The 19192-nt window shown below is 47.2% G+C and overlaps 1 long non-coding RNA gene across 2 annotated transcripts in view; it reads right to left on the bottom strand.

Annotated features, from left to right (window-relative positions):
* LOC141059813 (uncharacterized) overlaps positions 1-19192 on the bottom strand; it is a 55097-nt gene that overhangs the window by 19615 nt on the left and 16290 nt on the right. The window contains exon 1 of one of the 2 annotated variants that reach the window (XR_012222602.1): positions 11201-11273. The exons of the other annotated variant lie outside the window; for it this stretch is intronic. This is a non-coding gene — a long non-coding RNA (uncharacterized lncRNA). Of the gene's footprint in view, positions 1-11200; positions 11274-19192 lie in introns of those variants that run through there. 2 annotated transcript variants of the gene reach the window in all.

The raw sequence follows: 19192 nt of genomic DNA on the forward strand, positions 1-19192 counted from the left end.
CTAACTCACCTCTTCCTCTCTCTGACCACAACCTTCTCACATTCTCTTCCCTCTCCACTCCATGTCTACAATCCCCACCCCACAAACTTTCACACCCTCGCAGAAATCTTAAACACCTTGACCTACACTCATTCTCTGAATCCCTCCTCCCTTTCACAGATATAAGTTCCTTACACAATGCGGATGACGCTGCTGCTCTATATAACACCACAATAGCTGTAGCTTTGGAATCTGCTGTCCCACTTACACATACCAAAGCTCGCAAAATCAACAGACAGCCCTGGCACACCAGCCTGACCAAAGAACTGAGGTGAGCTTCCAGGGCTGCTAAGCGCAGATGGAAAAGATCCCACTCCAACGAGCACTTCATCACATTCAAACAGTCCCTCACTACTTTCAAGACCACACTTGCCACAGCTAAACAAACCTACTTCTCATCTCTCATATCCTCCCTGTCTCACAACCCTAAACAGTTATTCAAACACCTTCAATTCTCTCCTCCGTCCCCCAGCACCTCCTCCCTCCCCACTCATCTCAGCTGAAAACTTTGCCTCATTTTTCAAGCAGAAGATTGATAACATCAGAGACAGTTTTGGTCAACAACCCCCAGAGCCCCTCCTCCCGACTTCCCAGCCCTCCACCTCCAAAACCAACTTCTCCACCATTACAGATCGACTCTCCACTCTACTCTCAAGATCACATCTCACCACCTGTGCACTTGACCCGATCCCTTCCCACTTCATCCCAAACCTCACCACAGTCTTCATCCCAACCCTAACCCATATCTTCAACCTATCACTAACAACTGGTGTTTTCCCCTCAAGCTTTAAACAAGCCTCCATCACACCTATCCTCAAAAAGCCCTCTCTTGACTCATCCTCCGTATCTAGCTATCGCCCTATATCACTTCTCCCCTATGCCTCCAAGCTACTGGAACAACACGTCTACCTTGAACTGTCCTCCCATCTCTCTTCTTGCTCCCTCTTTGACCATTTACAATCTGGCTTCCGGTCACACCACTCCACTGAAACTGCCCTAAGGTCAGCAATGACCTCTTAACCGCCAAGAGCAAGCGACACTACTCTGTCCTCCTCCTCCTGGACCTGTCGGCTGCCTTTGACACAGTGGACCATTCCCTATTATTACAGACCCTCTCATCCCTTGGCATCACAGACTTGGCTCTATCCTGGATCTCATCATACCTAACAGACCGGACATTCAGCGTCTCCCACTCACACACCACCTCCTCACCTCGCCCCCTATCTGTCGGAGTCCCACAAGGTTCAGTCCTAGGACCACTGTTCTTCTCCATTTACACCTTTGGCCTGGGACAGCTCATAGAATCTCATGGCTTTCAGTATCATATCTATGCTGATGACACACAGATCTAAATCTCTGGACCAGATATCACCTCCCTACTAACCAGAATCCCTCAATGTCTATCCACTATTTCATCCTTCTTCTCTGCTAGATTTCTGAAACTTAACATGGACAAAACAGAATTCATCATCTTTCCCCCATCTCACGTGACCCCCCCAACGAACCTATCCATTACAGTAAATGGCTGCCCACTCTCCCCAGTCCCACAATCTTGCTGCCTCGGGGTAATCCTTGACGCTGATCTCTCCTTCAAACCACATATCCAAGCCCTTTCCACTTCCTGCCAACTTCAACTCAAAAATATTTCATGAATCCGTTCATTCCTCAACCAAAAATCTGCAAAAACCCTAGTCCATGCCCTCATAATCTCTTGCCTTGACTACTGCAACCTCCTGCTCTGTGGCCTCCCCTCGAACACTCTTGCACCCCTCCAATCTATTCTAAACTCTCCTGCCCGACTAAATCCACCTGTCCCCCCGTATTCCCCAGCTTCTCCCCTCTGTCAATCCCTTCACTGGCTCCCCATTGCCCAGAGACTCCAGTACAAAACCCTAACCATGACATACAAAGCCATCCACAACCTGTCTCCTCCATACATCTGTGCCCTCGTCTCCCGGTACTTTCCTGCACGCAACCTCCGATCCTCACAAGATCTCCTCTACTCACCTCTTATCTCCTCTTCTCACAATCACATACAAGATTTCTCTCGCACATCACCCCTACTCTGGAACTCTCTACCACAACATATCAGACTTTCACCTACCATCGAAACCTTCAAAAAGAGCCTGAAGACCCACCTCTTCCGACAAGCCTATAACCTGCAGTAACCACCGATCGACCAAACCGCTGCATGACCAGCTCTACCCTCGCCTACTGTATCCTCACCCATCCCTTGTAGACTGTGAGCCTTTGCGGGCAGGGTCCTCTCTCCTCCTGTACCAGTTATGACTTGTATTGTTTAACATTATTGTACTTGTTTTTATTATGTATACCCCTCCTTACATGTAAAGCGCCATGGAATAAATGGCGCTATAACAATAAATAATAATAATAATACTTAACCACTTTCATCCTTCCACTGGTTGCTTGCCTCCGCCTGTGTCCGCACAGGATGTCTTTGAAGTTAAAGACATTCCCGCTATGAAAAGATCTAGAGGTAAGACTCTCTTCCTAATCGAGTGGAAGGGTTTCGGTCCTGAGGAAAGATCTTGGGAGCCCCAGGAAAACTTCCAGGCTCCTCGTATTTTAGCCAAATTCCTTTCCGGTCTTAAGAAGAGGGGGCGTAATGAGGGGGGTACTTCACGCCTACCATCCATTCCACGGCTCCCGCTCTCCCTGCTGCTTCTGCGGCCGCTGCTCTGGCCGCCTCCGCCGCAGATCCCGCTGTCCCCGCGCCGGTGGCTCCTGCCGCCTCCCTGGTCTGCGCAACTGGCGAGGGCTCCTCGGTGCTACCCGGCCCGCCCCCACTGCAGGCGCACGTCAATCAACGTCCTCCCTTCCTGTCCTGTGGCCGGCCTCCGTCCCGTCAGGTACGCAAGCGCACATAGTGTCACACATTAAGGCACGCCTCTCCAAGACTGAGTCGCCCTATTCCTTGGCCTCCATGAAGCTGCATTCACTCTGACCCGGAAGTCCTGCAGCGTGCCCTATATCAGGCAGCCTCTCCCCATGCTCTGATCCTATCAATTGTGGTTCACGCTTAATCTCGGGTCCACGCTCTCCTGCGTTTCCCCTGTCTCTGTGCTCTGTACCCTTCCTGGTCCTCTGCTTGTTCTCCACTTGTGACCTCCCTGTGTTCCCTTCTAGGTCCTGTCCGCTTGTGTCCGCCTGTTCCAGCATCTCTCCCAGAGCCCGATCCAGCCTCTTCCCTTGCCGTCTACTTCCATCCCCGCGGCTACAGCAGTCTCCCCTGTGGTCGCCGCCATCTCCCTTCTGCGCGCCAGTACGGCCTCTGCCTGTTTCCCTCCAGCTGTCCCCAGGTATCAGCTTCCGCGGCGATAGTCTCCCCTGGGCCTGCCCCTAACGCTCCCTGTATAGGGGGTGGCACACCTGGCCAGCTCGCCCAAGGGAGGTTCGTTGTCAGGGTCCTGAGGGTTCAACCCCCGGAGCACTCCACCTTCACAGCTAAGGTGCTCTTGGAGACGCTAAGCCCCTTCCCAACCCCCTGAAAGGAAATAAATAGGGAATTCTCCTTCTTCCAAGGATCAGTTATCGTAGTATAACTAAGCAGACACCTCCTAACATCTAGTGAATGTAGCTTTCTCTCTTTTTGATTTCCGGGGTTGGCACAGAAGGAAGGACTATATCCTGCAGTCTGTGGAACTTAGAAGCTACTTTTGGGAAATACGACGGATCCGGTCTTAGAATAAATCTATCTTCCCCAAACTGTATATAAGTAGGATGCCTTAATAGGCTCTGGATGTCACTAACCCTACGGGCCGATGTCAGTGCCACCAGAAGGGATAACTTGAGGGAATTTTTTATTGGGGCTTCCTCAATGGGTTCAAGTGGAGCTTCTGTCAAGGCCGTTAGTACTAAATTTAAATCCCAATGCATCAACTTCTGCCTAAGGATGTGCCTAGAGCTAGCTGATGCCCTGATAAATCTAGATATCCAATAATTGCCCGCTAGATCACAATTATACAGGGCCCCTAGTGCCGCAACCTGGACTTTGAGGGTGTTTGTGACCAGACCAATCTCTAGGCCCATTTGTAAGAACTCCAACACCTGACCTATCTTAACCTTTCCTCCAACCTCCACCCCTGAAACTAATAGAAACTTGTTCCAGGTTCTGGCGTATATTTTCGTTGTGGATGCCTTTCTGCTTTTAAGTAAAGTGTTTTCCAGGTTATGTGAAAACCCTTTCCCCCTTAACAGTGGCCCTTTCAAATTCCACGCCGTCATATGCAAGTTGGAAACTCGTTGATGGACAACCGGACCCTGTGATAGGATGTCCGTGAGTTCGGGGAGAACCCAGGGGTCGATGATGGACATCCTTCTCAGCCTGGAAAACCACGGTCTCTTTGGCCAAAACGTCATCAGAATAACATGTGCCCTGTTCCTCCCGTATCTTCCTCAGTACCAACGGAATCAGGGCTATTGAAGGAGACGCTAGTTTGAAATACCATGGGATCAGGAGAGCATCCACCACCTGAGGACTTTCTCCAGGGTTTAGGGATCAAAACCAACGCACTTTCCTGTTCTCTCTATTGCCAAAAGGATCTACATCTGGACACTTCCACATCTGCACAATCTGTTTAAAGACTGATTCAACATCCATTCCCCCCCGTCTGAGCTTGTTGCGGCTTAGGAAATCGGCTTTGAGGTTCTCCTTTCCTCTTATGTACAGGGAGATTAATGACAGTAGATGAATTTTGGCCATCTAAAAAATACGATCCGCCACCTCCGTCAAAGATCTGGACTGAGTTCCCCACTGGTGGTTGATTGTATTGCCATCTGTTTAGCAATAAGGTTCGGATACGGCTTTAAAGAAGGCACCACTTGGATATGACACAATTTTATTATACAATGATTAATTTAAATGATAAAACACCAAATTAATGGAATGGCAGATATAATATTACCCTGTTTTGTTAATTAATTTCATGTGAATCATACAATTAATATGAATCATAGTACATAGAGAAATAAGCATAATTACTATACATTACCAAGTATTGTAGCATCACTTCTCCACTGGAGGGACCCCAGTGTCAGCGAGAAGGAAATACTCTGGTCTTGTCATCACAGAAACCTTGCACCCACGATACCTTCTGGAAATGTCCCTACCTCACTGACACAGGGTCCACCTTTTTATACACAACTTCCAGATCCTCCCCTATTACATCTGTGCAGTATGTTTAGGCTGCTTCAGAATCTTGAAATTGCACAGTTGGTTGTTGTCTTGATAAAGGCACAAGACTTCAAGGTCTATTTGTTATAGACTACTACAATCTTAACGTTTTGTTTGCACCAACCCAAGATCTGTTTGCCTTTAACAATCAATGTTGCCTGTCAAAGTTCAACATATGTTGCTTGTTACAAAGTTAACTCTTCATGATCATAGCATAACGCTCTAAGATGGTAGCATATGGGCAGCATGACTTCCATAATCACCTATTCTGAAAACTGGATACCTATCATAACCCAGGCACACACTCATACTTGACTCATTTGTATCACAATCAGTCCTTGATTATTGATGTCATGCATGACCATTGCTACAAGAGGCCATCAAAACAGTATCTATCACTGTTTGACAAAGCAAATATCACAGTGGTCACTTGTGTGCAAATCAGGATAATGAATCTTTGAAACACAGAGCTTCAAAGACCACAGAACAATTCCATGTCTTACGGTATTGACACAGAGCAAACGCTTTGTGGCTCAGTATCAAAGTTCAGCGCTAATGATATTACACCATAGTATATTGCAATATATAGTGTTTGGATTCAAACAACTATATTTCATATTTGCAATAATTTCCACCCTTGGTCTAGTGACCACACTATATCAAAGCATATAAGCAATATATTACAATATGTAGGCTATAAGATATCCATATTTTTATTAACACCACATTGATGTAGGCTACAGTTACCTGATTGTGGGAAAGAACTCTGACATGCTGACCCTGCAAGGTCATAAGGAGCCAACTTATTGCTAGCTTCACAGCTAACAGATCTTTCAGATACATGAACTGGCCCGCTGAGTACATGTCCAAATCTCTTGGACACACACCTCCCCCATATGTGCCCACCAACCCACGAGGCTAGCATCTGTAGTAACAATCTCTCAGCCAAAGGATCCTCCTTAGGGGCTGGAGACTCATCCAGTCTGCTGGCACTACTCTGACCGGTCTCTCTCTCACCCATACGACCACCTCTTGGGTCACTACGTAGTCATTGCTGGGTCTTTCTCACATGGGGCTTCTCAGTGAGCTGTTGCTGCTGCATAGGCGAATGCTGCTGCACCTGTTGCTGCTCTGGTGGCTCCATGTCCTGGTTGGATTATGGGTCTAGAAGCACCTGGCACTTGTCCCAGCTTCCTTAAATACTTCCAGCTCCTCCCCCGATCCGGTACCTTCCCTGGCCGGGGGCAGCAGGTACTACATGTGGCCTGCCCGGTGTTTCCTTTGTGGACTGCCGGCCGTGGCCCTGCAGCACATGCACGCGAGGCTACCCCCCACCAGGCTCCAGCAATTGACCCCTATGGTTCAACCCACGGCACCTGGGCCCCAGGTGCCACTGCCCACACCCCAGGAACCGCGTCCCCAGACTCTCTGCCACCATATCTCCCGGCACATCACAGTGCATGCCCCCGGCCGCGTCACCGAGGTCGAAACCCGGCCACGTCACCAAGGTCTCGCCCCGGCCGCATCACCGAGGCTGCGCCACGGTCGTGTCACAAGGGCACGCCGGACAAGCCACAGCTCATACCCCGGCCGTGCCACAGAGCGCGGCCCGCCGCAGGTCACCACCCGGGCCCGCCCGGCCGCCAGAGGGATCACCACCGCAAGCCAAGACGCAGCCCCAGTGGCCGTACACCACTGCAGCTGCATACTCACCTACACCCTGGTGTCGGACCACCTTCAAACCAGCTCTGCTACCCAGAGGCTGCTTGCCTGCTGTCGCTCACATGTGCAGTCCCCCTGGACCCACTGTGGCACTTCCAGGAAACAGGACAGGCCGAGGCAGGGGAACCCTGCTGCCTGAGTTGACCCGCCGGGCCTGGGAATATCTTCGATCTACCTTCTTCCACAGGTATGTCTGAAAAGGTTCACCTGTCAGGGACAGGAAACCAACTCAAGCGGGAGAGAGGTGCCGCCCTTTTTATGTCTGTAGGTTTCCTGTCCCTGAAGGGCAGATCGCCTCTCTCGTGGTGCTGTCATGGGAGACCGAATAAACACCCTTTTCTTTAACCCCTTAGTGACAGAGCCAATTTGGTACTTAATGACCGAGCCAATTTTTACAATTCTAACCACTGTCACTTTATGAGGTTATAGGTCTGGAACGCTTCAACGTATCCCACTGATTCTGAGAATGTTTTTTCGTGACATATTGTACTGTATGTTAGTGGTAAAATTTCTTAGATATAACTTGGGTTTATTCATGAAAAAATGGAAATTTGGCAAAAATTTAGCAATTTTCAAACTTTTAATTTTTATGCCCTTAAATCAGTCATATCGCACAAAATAGTTAATATTCATTTTCCAAATATCTACTTTACATCAACACAATAACATTTTTTTTGTTAGGACGTTATAAGGGTTAAAAGTTGACCAGAGATTTCTCATTTTTCCAACAAAATTTAGAAAACCATTTTTTAGGGACCACCTCACATTTGAAGTGAGTTTGGGGGTCAATAAAATAGAAAATCCCAAAAAGTGACACCATTCTAAAATCTGCAGCCCTCAAGGTGCGCAAAACCACATTCAAGAACTTTATTAACCCTTCAGGTGCTTCACAATAGCTAAAGCAATGTGGAAGGGAAAAAATGAACATTTTACTTTTTTCACAAAAAAGGAGAAAATGGACCACAAAATTTGTTGTGCAATTTCTCCTGAGTACACCAATACCCTGTATGTGGGGGAAAGCCACTGTTTGGGCGCATGGCAGAGCTCAGAATGGAGGGAGCACCATTTGACTTTTTGAACGCAAAATTGGCTGGAATCAATGGTGGGCGCTATGTCGCATTTTGAGACCCCCTGTTCCTAAACAGTAGAAACCTCCCCAATTCTAACTACTATCACAGACCTAATCCCAACCCTAACCCCAACACACCCCTAACCTTAATGCCAACCCTATCCATAATCCTAACCCCAACCCTACTCTACCCTAGCTCTAACCCCAACCCTAACCCTAGCTCTAACCCCAACCATAATAGAAAAATGGAAATACTTTTTTTTATTATTTTTACCTAAGGGGGTGATAAAGGAAGGTTTTATTTACCACTTTTTTATTTTGATCACTGTGATAGGGTCTATCACAGTGATAAAAATGAACCAATAGCAAAAATCTATTGTTGCCGGGTGCCGGCCAGCAGATTTTCTTCCTGGAAGATGCAGAGAGCCAGGAGACACAGCTGGAGGGACCGCGGGATACCGGAGGTGCTGGGGGGGCTTGGGGGACCCTATTTCTCTCTCCTCTGATGTGCTACATCATATCAGAAGATACATAAATAGGAAATCTGAACTTTTTTTGCGGTCGCCATTATTCACGATGATCGCAACACTGGGGTTGGTAAAAACCAACCCGAATCATGTTCTCCAGGGTCACAGCTACCCCTGGTAGCCAAGACCCAAGAGATTTTCTGATGCTGGGGGGTGCTATAATCTTTTTTCTCAGTGCTGATAAAAATCAGTGCTGAGGAATAAGTATCCTTAACTGCCGCCATTAAAAAACGTATCGGTGGTAGTGTAGGGGTTAATATCCCCCTGAGAAGCTTGCAGCTGTTTTTCTGTCCTGGTGACTGCTAATCATCTCAATATGGGTAAGGGTGCAATATTAATGATATGACTAATTGATTACTTTATATATACGTTTTGGGTAGGTTGCTTAGATATCTGTTATGATTGAGTCACCGTGTGAGGCAAAAACAGAAATGCTAAGTCCAGAAAACCAGAGAGGTTGGCAGCTATCGGATTGCAGACCCCTGACCCTATCAACACAACTAGCAGTAGCCGTGGGGGGTTCCTACGATGCCCTAGACCCCTCGATCACAGCCGGAGGACTAAATAGCCTAAAGACAGAAAGGAAAATCTAAAATCTAAACTGCCCCAGAGCAGACCCCCAAAGCAAAAGGCAGCCCCCCACATATAATGACGGTGAAGCAAGAAGAAAGAACACAACACAGACAGAAAGATAGATTGAGCAAAGACGGGGCCCAAGCTAACTAGATAGGAAAGGACAGGAAGGCTGCTGTCTGCAATCCGTGAAAAACCCTATGAAAATGAGAGCCAACAGACTGACAGTGAAAAAGGCCCTGAAGACGCTAGGCTTCAAAAAGACTATGTCAGTACTCAGGAATATTCTGAAGACAGAGCAACCGGCAAAAGGAGATTCAGCTCACCCCAGCAGGGAATGGCAGAACCCAGAAAAGCAAGGCAAACAAAAACAAAACACAAATGCTAAAAGGCAAAGCAGAAAACTTAGCTTTAGAGGAGCAGGAATCAGACTGGTTTCCTAGAAGTCCACAGAGAAATCACCCGCAGGGCAGAAGGGCGTCGGCAGCCTTATATCCAGTCCGTTACTCCACTCAGCCAGTCATCATCATTAGACTCAGGTGCCTGATAATCAGGCTCATTACCTTCCTTTACCAGAATAGGGAGTTCACCAGACCTCAGTGACGAAGGGGAAAATGAACTCACAACAGATATCCATAGTTATATTCATATTGTGCAACATGTCATATCCAATGTGTATTGCTATCCCTATATATCTTCAGTTGCACTTTCTCCCATTGGGACCTATATTCTCTTCACACTATATAATATTTAATTAACTTGTCACTCAGGAATTGATTTCTGGTTATCGTCGTTTCTTAATCATGTGTGTGAATTTTATATGATTACTTAAATAAAACATGTACCATTTTTGACAAAAAAACACCCTCCTTTTTGTCTAATTGCTATATATTGTACAATTTCGCCCATCTGTCAGGCATTGTACAATTTTCGCCCATCGGTTAGGCATTGTACAATTTTTGCCCATCGGTCGGGCATTGTACAGTTTGTACAATGGTTGAACATTGTACAATTTCACACACTGGTCGGGCATTGTGATACTCAGGCTTAGTTTACTTTACACATATCAGTAATTTAATTAAACTGTACTAATCCTAATTGTCATATTCAGGTGAGGAGACCAAGGCATTATAGTTTAAACTTGGGAAAAATCACAAAAATAAATGGGTTTCACATCATCCTGTACCTGCTTTTTTCACTTAAAAATCTGCTAGAACTGATGGCAACATTTTGCTATTACGCATTGCTTTCTATGGGTTGTGAGGGATCACACAGAGGAAGGGGGGCGTCAACTTCGCTCACCTCGAGGGAGGGGAGAGAAGGACCCGCAGGGATCGGCTCTCTGGCACCACTACTTGCTCCAGGTCAGTCAGGGAACTGCACCAAGGGCAAATAGTCGCCCGAAGGGCTTCCCTTATAGGTACGAGTTAGTGAGGTGCTTCCAGTGAGGGGGGATATACAGCTCTGGCAAAAATTAAGAGACAACTTTCAAATGTTTAGTTTGTCTGATTTTTCTCTTTATAGGTATATTTTTGAGTAAAATGTAAATTGTTCTTTTAGTCTACAAACTTCTGACATGTCACCAAATTTCCAAGCAATAAATTTTGTTTTTTTTTCTGAAAAGGAGAAATGGTCAAATTTAAAAAAACAAAACAGTGCTTTCAGACCTCAAATAATACTAAGAAAACAAGTTCATAATCATTTAGAAACGATACTAATGTTTTAACTCAGGAAGAGTTTTAAAAACAGCTTTCATGCATCTTGGCATGCTTTCCACCAGTCTTTCACACTGCTTCTGGAGCAAAACTTTAAGTTCTTCTTTGTTTAATGGCTTGTGACTATCCATCATCCTCTTGATTACATTCCAGAGGTTTTCAATGGGGCTCAGGTCTGGAGAATAGGCTGCCCATGACAGAGTTTTAATAATGTGGTGGTCTCTTAATTTTTGTCAGAGCTGTATATCACCAGTCCAGGCTGGGGATATATATTTAAACCTCCCGGCCGTCACTGCCAGAGTTCCTCGCTAAAACAATACAGAGAAACAAGAGTAGGGGGCGCTCATAGAGTTATACTCACCTATCCCGATTGTGCAACCTTGCACAACCTCAAAAGAAGCCTGTGGTTAGTGAGGAGCCAGCTGTAGGGCGTGGAGTCCAAGCTGACATGTGACTGGAACACCAGGTATAATTCTGCTGGCAGAATTCCGTATGCTCTGTTGTTTCTCTGTCACTAAAACAATACGGAATTCTGCCAATAGTTCCTCGTTCGACATAAGCCTCGTCCGACAACAGGCTTATATCGGGTCTGAAACCAAACCAGGGAGCATACACTTGACCAATCTACGTGAGGATTCATGAATCGAGATAAAAGAGCAGCCCAAGATTAATTTTATATTTAATCGCCGAAAAGGTGCACTAGAAATATACAGGTATATATTTATAAGAACAATATATAGGTATATAGTCACAAGTGGAGTACAAAGATAGGGAATAGATAGGTTGCAATTACCGTGTTATGTAGCATGTGACCACAGGGAGGCGCTGATGGATCACAGGTCCAAATCTTAGTTACAGGCTTTCCTGGCTGCGTTAGCCAAAGTATCCTCTGGCCATTAGAAAACTCAGTCCAAAATGTGGGACTGACTTATATCTCCGAGGCTGTTCCCTCCCACACTCTGCTGCCTCCCTCCTCCCATGTCTGAGAATATGATTTTCTGCCCAAAATCGTGGAAGGCCCATAACTTTCCGCCCGAAGCTCTGAATGGGTTGGTGGCGCCACCAATGCGTTCCGCTGGATTTTTTCTGCGCATAGACTAAATTTGCCTACCATATGTACTTCCTTTTAGCTATGCTTTATAACTCTCTAATGCAGGGTTCTGGAGGTGGCTAAATAATATGGGCGCGTGGGGAAAGGAATGCCGATTCCGACAATATGCTCGGCTAGGCTCAGAGATATTGCATTGTTATTATAGGTCATTTTCCAGATTCAATATCTCAGAGCCTGCTGTGACTTGTTGTACGATGGTGTTTCCATGTGCTTCTCTCAGACAAAGAGAGAAAAAAAGTTTGCACCCTTGTGTGGAGAGCTTCAAAGGATTTGTTCTTGGTTTTTAATTACAGATAAACAGTGCATGGCTTTTTATGGCCTGGGGGAATGCCAAGGTGGGGGCACTTTCCAGGAGAGACATCTCCGTTGTCCCTCACACAGGTGAAAAAAATGCTGCAAAAAAGTGGAAAGAAGTGATATGCTGCAGTGTCCAAAAAAGCATCCATTTTCCAAAAGCGTATGCATGAAATTTCTGAAATCTCATAGCTTTTGCAGGTACTGTAAAAAGCAGCTTTTAAGTTGCATAAAAAAACCACAACGTGTGAACATACCCTAAGGCACACATCTATCCTGCGCTCTGTGCTTACATCGGGGTTTCCATGTAAATCTCTGAAATATGTGAGTGAGACAGAAATCCTGGAGCAAAATTCCCTATAATGAGGCAGATGGAGGCACTGAAGATGCCAGAGGACCTGTGATCAGGCGGTGTCCATCTTTTTAGGTGTGCATAAACGTGCAGTCGTTCACAGTTTTGTGCACCTCTTAAAGGCTGGATATCGTTGAACAGAGGCCAGACAGAGTCCAGGGTTACTCTGCTGCCTCATTAGTGAATGGATCCCTCAGGGGTTTCATCCGAATCACATATTTTGTAGGTTTAGATGGAAACCACGATGTAAGTGCTCAGTGTAGAACGCCGGATAAATGTGAACTGATCAAAGTATCACCAATAAAAGTTTCTACTCAACCCCCCAAAAACAAGTCCCCATACAATTCTATCATGTGTTAGGAGAAATATACGGGGTGTCCACATTACTGGTAGCATAAAATCTCTATAGAGAAGTGACGTAGCCCTTACCAAAAATAAATCCAGCTAAATTTGTGCTTCTAAATCCAAATACCCCTCCTTCTGAGCACTAAAGTGTGCCTAATCTACAGTTAGCCTCCACCTGTTTGGCATTACTGTAGTGAGGAGAGCCCACTTAATTTACGGGGTGCGTGTCTCCAGAAGCATAAGCTGAGCATAACGTATGCTCACTACAACAGCAGATTGGCATTTTCACATAGCAACATCCATTGCTTCTTGTTTCTGGAAAACACCCATGGTATCAAAACTGTCACTACACCTGTACATAAATTCCCAGAGGGGTGGAATTTCCAAAATGGGGTCACTTAAAGGGGGATTCTGCTCTTCTATCACTTAGGAGCTCTGTATATGGGGTCTGAAAACTATTATACAAAAATTTGTTCTCAAGAAATCGTGTAACAAATAATGGTCATTTTTACATATTTCACCTTGTCAAAATGTAAAATCTGGAACTAAAACAACATTATAGTGGTAAAAATGTTTTTTTTTTCTTTAACAGATGTAGTTTCTAAAATGGGGTGATTCAAGAGGGGGTCCTGCTATCCAGACATCTCAGGGGCTCTGCTAATGTGACATTTAAAGGGAATCTGTCACCCCTTTTTTCCCCTATCAGCTGCCGGCACCGCCATCAGGGGCTTATCTACAGCATTCTGTAATGCTGTAGATAAGCCCCCGATGTAACCTGAAAGATAAGAAAAACACGTTAGATTATACTCACCCCGGCGTTCGGTCCGGTCTGATGGGTGTCGCGGTCCGGTGCCTCCCATCTTCATACGATTCCGTCCTCCTTTCTTCTCCCTCAGCTCCTGTGCAGGCGTACTTTCTCTGCCCTGTTGAGGGCAGAGTAGTGCAGTGCTCAGGCACCGGACCTTTCTGACCTTTCCTGACGCCTGCGCACTCCAGTACTCTGCTCTGCCCTCAACAGGGCAGACAAAGTACGCATGCGCAGGAGCCGAGGGAGAAGCAAGGATGACAACTTCATCGTATCAAGATGGGAGGTGCTGGATGGGACGGCGACACCCATCAGACTCGACCGAACGCCGGGGTGAGTATAATCTAACGTGTTTTTCTTATCTTTCAGATTTCACCGGGAGCTTATCTACAGCATTACAGAATGCTGTAGATAAGCCCCTGATGGCGGTGCCGGCAGCTAATTGGGGAAAAATGGGGTGACAGATTCCCTTTAACCCGCAAACCTTTCCAGACAAATCTGCACCCTCAGAAGAAATTGTGCAAGGAATTATAAGGAGCATTTTCTCCTGTTACCCTTGTAAAAATGAAAAATTTGTGGTTAAAGTAACATTTTTGCGGGAAAAATTAACATGTTAAATTTTCTTCATCCACATTTCTTTAATTCCTGGGAAGTCTCTAAAGGGTTAAAAAAAAACTTCTTGGATGTAGTTTTCATAGAATGTTAAGAGTTGGAAGAGACCTCCAGGGTCATGTGTCCAGCCCCTTGCTCAATGCAGGGATCACTAACCCATCTCAGACAGATGTATGTCCAGTCTCTGTTTGAAGATTTCCATTGCAGGAGAACTCAAGATCTCTCGTGGCAGCCTTTTCCATTCATTGATCATCCTCATTAACAAAAAGCTTCTTGCAATATCTAATCTGTATCTTCTCCTTTCAGTTTCATCCCATTACTTCTCGCTTTTCCATGTGCAAATGAGAATAATGATCCCTCTACACTGTGACATTCCTTCAGATATTTGTTGATGGCTACTGAGTTACTCTAAAGGCCCCGTCACACATAGCGATCTCGCTAGCGAGATCGCTGCTGAGTCACAATTTTTGTGACACAACAGCGATCTCACCAGCGAGATCGCTGTGTGTGACAGCGATCAGCCCCTCTGCCGGTATCGCTGATCGCTGCAGGAAAGGCCAGGACTTTTTTTTGGTCGCTGGCCTCCTGCTAGCCAGCACGCATCGCTGCGTGTGACAGGCGGGAGACCAGCGATCAGCTGGTAACTAACGTATACATCGAGTATCCAAGGGACGTGCGTCCCTTAGATACCCGATGTGCACGTTAGTTACCAGCTCCCTGCATCAGCACGCTGGTTACTAACGAACACAGCGACGCCGCACGCTCGATGTCGCTGTGCTGATCGCTGGTGAAGCTGTTTGACAGCTCCCAAGTAGTGTTGAGCATTCCGATACCGCAAGTATCGGGTATCGGCCGATATTAGCTGTATCGGAATTCCGATATTTAGTTCCGATACTTTTTTCATATCGAATACCGGAATCGGAAGTTCCCATAATGCTAGGAGCCCGCTCGATTTGATTCAGCCAATGGGGATCCTCAAAAGTGTGGGCACATCCTGTTAGGCATGTAGGCATGTTAACTACTGGCATGGCTGTGATTGGCTGCTGAAATGATGTCATGATGCACTATAAAAACCGCAGCAGCCGCCATTTCGGGTTCACTCTGCTGTGAATTCAGTTAGGGACAGGCTGCTGTTGAAGACTGTGAGGGACAGTTAGAAATAGCGATCATCAAACATATCTATTGCTCTACCCAGGCTACATAATCCACCACTGTAGCATTTTTGTAGCCCAGCAGCGCTGTTTTAATAGCTGTCTGCAAGGGCTGTGTGAGTGCAGACTCACGCTGTGTAGTGTGTCCTGCAGGCACGTCTGCTTGTAGGCCGCCCAGCGTGTGTCTCTGCCTCATACACATTTTCCTTTTATTGCTGCTTTTTTTTTCTCCTGTATAGTGTGCTTCCATACGTAGCCATATACATTGGTTGCAAACACTAAAGGAGTGGACAGCGGAGCCTTTCAGCAGCCTTTCAGTGCTATAGCCCATTTCTCTGCACTGTTTTTGGCTGTCTGATAGGTCTCTCTGTGTGTGAGTGCAGCTCACGTTGCAGTGTGTTCTACAGCCACCGCTGGTTGTAGTCTGCTCAGCGTGCGTCACTGCCTCATACATAGTCGTTTTTTTGCAGCAAATTTAGCCAGATTTTTGCTCCTATATTAGTGTGCTTCCATCCGCATCCATTGTCATTGGTTGGTTGCAAACACTATATAGGATTAGATAGAGGAGCCTTTTTGCTGGCTTGTGCCCTTCAGGGCCAGCCAGACTAGTATCACCCTATTTTTTGGAGCCTCATCAATTGCATTGTAGGTTAGCTTCCTGCATTGTAATCGCTCCAAAAAGTTTGTGATACTATAGCTTTCCAACTTTGGTCACATCCTTTTCTTCCCCCCCCCCCCAAAAAAAAAGGAAATAAAGTTCACCAAACACTCCACTTTACAGTTGTGTAGGCCACATTAGATCATATTAAAGTGTAGTATACACACTCTTAGCCAAACTAGTGTTTCTTATACTGGTTAGCAGGTGTTCAGGAATAAGAACACTAAGCCACCCCTTTTTTACTTTTCTGCCTATCTTTATCAGTCTACCAAGATGAAGAAGGCAGGGAGTAAGGCACGTGGTCGTGGCTGTGGAGTTTCAGCAGGGAGAGGACGTGGGGATTCGGTGTCTGCTGCGGCCACCAGTGACCCGGCATCCCCCACTTTTACCAGGCAACAGTCCTTCATGCGCAGCTTTGTAGGACCTCGCCGTACCCCACTGCTGCGTGACGAACAAATTGAAGCCGTTGTCGGATGGATGGCAGCTAACGCATCCACTTCAATGACTTCCGCATCCTCCCAGGGCCAGAGCACTGAAGAGCAACCATCTGTCTCTTCACCACCTGCCAAATTGCCCAGGCAGTCTGAGAGCCCTGGACAGGAGCCATCTCAATCTTTACTTCTGTTCTCAGAATCTGTTGGCTTGGAAAGAGGTGGCCAGCCAAGCAGCATTCTAGAGCGTGAAGAGGGAGTATGCAGTGATGCGCAACTGGTTTGTCCCTCTGAATCTGAAGAGGCGGGTGGGCCAGTGCCTATTGTCAGCACACCTCAGTGCTCATCTGATGATGATGAGACTCAGTTGCCAATTTCTGGTGCGTACGGTGCTGGCGAGACAACCCAGGACCAGCCGCTGCTTGAAGAGGGGAGTGGAGATGATGCGGTCCTTGACCCATCATGGCGTCAGCCACAGGAAAGTGGTGGGAGCAGCTCTGAGGAAGAGATTCCCCGAATGGCCAAAAGAGGAGGGAGAGGGCGGGGGCAGACTTGGTTGCCTGTAGCCTCCACTTTGGCACCCGTGAGGAGCAATCCTCTTCCAAAACAGAAAACGGGCGCTCCCAGGACTTGCAGTGCGTGGTCTTTTTTTGACACAGTTGCAGATGACATTTGCTTTGTCAAATGCAAGCTGTGTCATCAGAAAGTTAAACGAGGGAAAAATGTGAGCAACCTCAATACCACAAATATGTGGAAACATGTGCGTACCAAGCACGAGGTGGAGTTACACAGACACACTGAAGATGTAGGCCAACCTTCAGCAGCACCTACCACCTCTTCAGCTCGTGTTGGGGCCTCTTCCTCCAGCTCACACACAGCTGGTTCGGCTTTCTCACTGGAACGCCATGGAAGAACCACTGCCACTGTTGTCCAGAGACCCAGTGAAATTCCACCCACTGAACCACGTTCTCAGTCATCAGCACACTCCCAGGCCACTCACCAGCAATCGGTAGCACAGGCATGGGAGAAAAAGCGGCCATACTCGGCAAACCATCCCCGAGCACTGGCTCTGAATGCCGGCATTGCCAAACTACTGGCCCTTGAGATGCTGTCATTCAGGCTGGTGGAGACTGACACCTTCCGGAACTTGATGTCATTGGCAGTTCCACAATACAATGTGCCCAGCCGCTTTTATTTCAGCAGACAAGCCGTCCCTGCCCTGCAAAAGCATGTGGAGGTAAAAATTAAAAATGCGCTACTAAACGCCGTCAGTAGCAAGGTCCACCTGACCACCGATGCGTGGACCAGTAGCCATGGACAGGGACGATACCTTTCCCTCACTGCCCATTGGGTCAATGTTGTGGAGCCGGGTACAGATCTGGAGAGTGGCTCTGTACATATTCTGCCAACTCCAAGGATTGCAGGAATGCAGTCTGTACATATTGAGTCCTCCTCCTACTCTAGTTCCTCGGAATCAGCACTGCATGAGCCTGTTAGGCCAGATATGAGCACAGGTGTGGCCAAACGTCAACAGGCCATCCTTAAATTAATTTCTTTGCGGAATCGGAGCCACACAGCACAGGAGCTCTGGAATGCCATCAAGCAGGAGAGCGATGTGTGGTTTGTGCCAGCGAATCTCCAGCCAGGTTTGGAAGTGAGTGACAATGGCTGAAATCTAGTGGCAGCTCTGGGCCTAGGCAACCTCACTCACATACCATGTCTGGCACACGTGCTCAATTTGGTCGTGCAGAGCTTTCTGAGGGACTATCCAGATCTTGATGCACTGCTGCACAAGCTTCGCCTAGAGTGTGCTCACTTGCGGCGTTCCAGCATGGCAAGATCGCACATTGCATCTCTGCAACGCCGATTCCGCCTGCCAGAACATCGCATCATATGTGACCTTCCCCACAAGGTGGAATTCAACGTTACATATGTTGGAGCGGTTGTGTGAGCAGCAGGCAGCAGTAATGGAGTACCAGCTGCATCAGGCGCAAACAAGTCGCACTGTGCGCCGGACACACTTCACCACCGAGTGGGCCACTATGAGGGACATCTGCCAAGTTTTGCGTGCCTTCGATGACTCCACGCGGATGGCCAGTGCAGATGATGCACTAGTCAGCATGACTGTCCCCCTTATCTGTCTGCTTCAAAAAACCTTACAAGCACTAAGTGAGGAGGTTTTTGAAGAGGTCGAGGATGAGGAGTCAGAAATGCCATCTGCTTCTGGCAAGTCTGAGCAACGTGCCTCCACACAAAGGCCCAGGCAGGGGACACTTAGTGAGGAGGATGACGAGGAGTCAATGGAGGAGGAACACATCTCTCCAGAGGAGGGAGGTACACAAGGCTCTAGTAGTCAGTGTGTACAGCGAGGGTGGGGTGATGCTGAGCAGGCTGAGATGCTGCCTCAAGCTGGGGACAGCGTTTCCGGTCCAGTTGGCAGTCTGCAGCACATGGTTGATTTCATGCTGCAGTGCTTGTTAAATGACCGCCGCATCGCCAACATTCTCCACACGGCTGATTATTGGGTGTACACCCTCCTAGATCCTCGCTACCGGGACAACTTACAAAGCCTCATACCACAGTTGAACCGGGAG

This window comes from Dendrobates tinctorius, unplaced genomic scaffold, assembly GCF_039654945.1.
Source record: "Dendrobates tinctorius isolate UK_male_01 unplaced genomic scaffold, ASM3965494v1 ptg000231l, whole genome shotgun sequence".
Lineage (NCBI taxonomy): Eukaryota > Metazoa > Chordata > Amphibia > Anura > Dendrobatidae > Dendrobates > Dendrobates tinctorius.